General features: G+C 38.0%; 1 pseudogene; it reads left to right on the plus strand.

Moving 5' to 3' along the window:
• The first annotated feature begins 454 nt into the window (after positions 1 to 454).
• Positions 455 to 937, plus strand: LOC149186148 (F-box protein MAX2 homolog A pseudogene; annotated as a pseudogene).
• Positions 938 to 4,948: the final 4,011 nt, after the last annotated feature.

Raw genomic sequence — 4,948 nt, forward strand, 5'->3', positions numbered from 1 at the left:
CTAAGACCCCCTTATTCAATTTTGGGTGGATCTAGGACACAATCACCACCAAAAAGATGTGTTTTTATTTAAATAGTGAATTACATCAACCTTCACTTTCACAACATCATGAATGAAATTTCTCCAACATTGAGAATGTCAGGCTCACAATCCCTTGAAGCAACTTGTCTTCAAAAATAAAGGTATACTAACTCAATCTACTAAAAATAAAGCTTTCTTCAAAATACAACAATGAGCTTCCCTTTTAAAAATATTCACTTATCACTCCAAATACAAAATATCTACAACTCCAAAATTACAAAATATGCCCTCACACCTCACTAAAAAATTAAAAACATCAACCTTATTAGAAAATTAATCCCAATCTTCACCCTTATTACTCCCAAAATAAAAATTAATTTACCCACTCCTTATCTCTCCCAAAACAAAAATAATTAATGCACCAGAGGTGATAATGAGCAACATATTCAGCACCATCAAGGACACTCAATCGCGGAACTGGATGGCTCTTGTCTGCAAGAAGTGGTATGAAATGGAGAGGGAAACTCGCGTGTATCTGTGCATAAGAGGTAACATAGGCAACAACTTGTACCGGTTGCCCATGTGCTTTCAGTCTGTTACTAAATTGGATCTCTCGCTCTGCTCCCCCTGGGGTTATCGCCCTCTCGATTTCACCACTCCGCACGGTAATTTCATAGGGCATCAGCTCAAACAGGCATTCCCCGATGTGAATAACATAGTGATCTATGTAAGAAGTGTGAGGAATATAGAGAAGTTGTCCTCTCTATGGCCTTGTCTTGAGCATGTGAAATTGGTGAGATGGCAAAGGCGTGCCATGGATCCTGAGTCTGCAGTCGGTTTGGGAATGGAGCTTAAGCTCCTAATGCAAAATTGCACAACATTGAAGAGCCTAGATCTCTCTCAGTTCTATTGCTAGACCGAGGACATATTGCTTGCCTTGCAGGCCAAGCCACATGTTTCAGCCAATTTTTCAAGCCTCAACTTGTTAAAGCTTTCCGCAGAGGGTTTCAGGTATCTAAGAAATTCTAAACAGAGCCTCTAGGAAATCAGATAACCAAATGGAGCTATGATTGCATGAAGATAATTACAGAATGTTGCAGAATGTTGGGCATAATAATTTCCGTGAGGCATATGACTTGCTAAGAGACTGTTGGCATTATGATACAAGTGTTTTCCTTGATGGCAACTCACTCAGAGGCAGGTACAGGTGATGGCAACTTAATTAGAGGACAGATCTTAGTACAACAAGACAAGAAAGAGATATACGTAGGTTCATTAAGGAGAATCAGCGTGTACACGCAGGCTGGCTTCAGTAAAAGCGCGTACATGTGGAAAACTTATCTTTGGTCCGTGGCGGTTAGTCCTTGGAAGTTGTGCCTATGGTTTTGGACCATAGTGTCTTGACGGACGTGTTGATCCCTAGTTTTGAAGTTGATGGTATTGTGTTACTATGGTTTTGGACCATGGTATTGTGAAGGGCCTAAGCCTATATAAGGAGAAGATCATTAGGCCAGACGGAGTGTAAGAGGGTGAGTGAGTGATGAAAATCTGAGGAAGTGTGAGATCCAAAAGTTGGTTATGGGTTGGTGATCTGAACCAAGGTTTCACTCATGTGGAGGATGATGGAACGCGATCTGAAGGCTTGGAATGATTATCTTCATATGGTTTGACTGTGGATAGACTAGATCTACTGACGCATGTTTATTATTATGATCTGGGTATGCTTTGATGTCTGATATAGCTGCGGAGTTTTAATCTTGAATTTGCAGATCTGTACGCAGGTTTGTTTTTGGTAAAAGAGCGTATACACGCAGGTTGGGTTCATCCAAGTAGCATATACAATGTGAAGTATGGTATTTGAAGATGTAGTTGGATCTGGTTGTTGTTATGATGTTGTTGACAGGGTTTCAGTGATTCAGTATTGGGTGTTTCAGTGATTGATGATGTAGGTTGTACTACAATGGTGATTGTCTTATGGATCCAGTATGAAAATGTATGAAACGTGGTCCCGGGAAGATCGTAGGCCGGCACTTACGTACTGGTGAACATATCAGCCAGTACAAGAGCCAGGGGGTTGTAGCTCCCTTCCAGGAGCAGCTGGAAAATGAGTGAAGTTTGTAACCTTCTGTAGGGTTGGCACCTACGTACTAGTAAATGGATCGGCTAGTACAAGAGTTATGAGGGTTGTAGCCCTCTACAGGTTGTAGCCTGCGTGCTAGTAAAGGACTACACCAGTACATTGTAAAAGAAGTTTCTTATTAAAGAAGAAAGAGACGAATTGCAGCAGGTGGTTTTCACCCACATTGGGTTTCCACCTTATATCATGGTGTTCATGTGTGCGGCTTTTTTGTGATGATCTGTTCTGTTATACTGCACCTATTTACTATTAATATGGTTAATAATGTTCTGATGCATTTACTGAAGACAAGCTAACTGAATCATAAGATTTCTAGATATACGCTAGTTTCTTTAGACACAGTAGCGTGTACACGCGGGTTCACTTAACTGAAGTAGCGTATATGTTTCTGAGTATGAAATTGTAAAGGTTTTACTGATCTGATAATACTGATTCACCCCCCCCCCCCTCTCAGTATTATTTCCAACAGAGACAATTTGTAATGCTGCTACCCAAGCTTTAGTAGCACCAAGAGTTTCAACACAAAGAAAGTATACTTTTTTCTGTGGAGTGCCAACATGGAAACAACAATAGTCATACTTTTGGAGACCATGAAAATTAATTGGGGACACCGTGATTGCGCTAATTGCATCAAACATTATTGACCCTTTAGGTGCCAAATCATTCCCCCGAACTCTATAATCCAATTTTCTAGTGGTTGGATCCAAAGTCACCCATAGCTCATTCCATTTCCAGAGCATCTCTGATCACTTCAGAAGCGGCCCTTGCAACAGAGTTCTTCTAGAAGCCGAATTTAGTTGTTTCTTGATATTCTCCAAGCAGTTCTCCATATCATTTACATGATCCACCTGCAATGCATGCCAAATGCCATGGATTCGAACCCCGGATCGAAACCATGAAAATGCAGTGAGTTTTGCATCAAAAAATACCATGGGGGATGGTCGATGGTCGGCATTGTTTGCCATGACGAATTTAGACCCAATTGCAGAGAAGGTTAAAAAAAAATCAATGAAAAATATGCAGTTTGATATGATTAGGAGATGAAATAGACCCTGTCATTTGACCCTCATAACACAAAACACTCAACAATGTAGCTGCAAATACACCTTCTCGTTATCTTAATCCCAAGAGAAAACTGTGGGCTTCGATAACTACCATCTTCCCCATTCTCTATCCACAGGCCAGCAAATCGCCTACAAACTGAAACTCACCTTGCGCTACATGCTCTTACTACCGTGGATTACGATGGACTCATATAGGCCCTAAGAACAAAAATTTCTCTGATACCACATGAAGGAAACTAACACACATAAAATAAACACTCAGAAATATAGAAACTAGACATGGAAGAAAAGGCCTCAGCCTCACAACATTCCTCACATTCTCATTATTAATCAATCCAATGTACAAAGAATGATAATAGTACAAATAAATACATGAGTAAGTTTGTCTCAAGATAGTTTGTCTATCTTGGACACTATGGTTGAGATATTTTCTGAACAAAACACTAATCTAGGAGAACTAGTTGGAGAGAATCTCTCATCCTAACTAAACTCCCAAGTTTGAGGAACTAACTCCTAATTCTCTAGATTTGATCTATTTAATTATGATATTTGGATTTATAATTGTTTTATTATGAGAGTGAGGCTAACAAATGGGGTTCAATTTAGCTTAGTTAGGAAAATATAATATCTCAAATAGATAGTAGAGATTTGATGTGATGTTGTATAAACTTCCTTAATCTTTTTTGCCTTCAAATTCTAATCCTCAAGCCATGATTTTCAAATTCCAACTGTTGGAGACAAATCTGTTGATTTTTCTAATTGATTGTTGCAATTTTTGGACTCACTGTAGGAATTGTTGACTAGAGACCTCGTGTTGACCAGTCCTTGACATGAGGGTTACAACCATCAACAAGGAGGATTAGGTATTTATCCATTATATGAACATTTAGAATGCATTCCAAGTGTCAAAATCAGATTGGTTGATGTGGAACCCCATAAATCTTGGAAAAATTACAAGATTTTTGCTTTTGTTTGATTTTTTGTAATTATAAGAATTCCTGTAGATTGTTGTTTTTCAAATTAGTACATGAATAAATACCTCTAATAAATATGCATAGATTAAAAATAGAATATTTTTCTTATGAAATGTAATTACCTTTATTTTAACCTTTTCATGTCATTATCCTCACAAAATTGATAAAGGGAATAATTTTTGTTCAAAACTAAAGATAGAAAAGGTTGGATAACGTGGGTAAAAGTACCGAAATTCATAGCCAACATCTACCAAAAACTGGTGTATTTTCATGACCTTATGCAAACAAAACTAAAATTCATCTCCTCCTGAAACTTTGTCCAAAACCGTAGACTTTCCACTTCATACAACTTCTGTTTCCTAGATACGGTAATTTAAGTTTTTGTTTTATGGGGATCGGTTCCTTATTTTTTCCTTCAATTTCTTGTTTCTTATTTTCAACCTCTTATTCTTCTTGATATTATTTATATTTGCTGCAAACAAGTTTATATATTTATGTCTGAGTGGTATACACTGTTTTCTTTTCTTGGCATACTACTCCTTTAGTTTCTCATTTTTCGCCTTTACTACCCTAGTGTTTTAGCTTCTTTATCTTTATGTTTTAGCTTAGTTATTTGGGTGCCACTTTTATTTCTGTATCCCAGCCTTCCTCATGTACCAATAGATATTTAAACATTCCATGTTCCTCTTGAAATTGGTGGCATTGTTCAGAATGGTCCTCTTCTATGGTTGGTTCATTGTGCACCACTCCAA

The sequence above is a fragment of the Pinus tabuliformis genome, chromosome 3_1 (assembly GCF_031772625.1).
Source record: "Pinus tabuliformis cultivar Carrire ecotype Pingquan chromosome 3_1, CPIR1, whole genome shotgun sequence".
In the NCBI taxonomy this organism is placed as follows: domain Eukaryota; kingdom Viridiplantae; phylum Streptophyta; class Pinopsida; order Pinales; family Pinaceae; genus Pinus; species Pinus tabuliformis.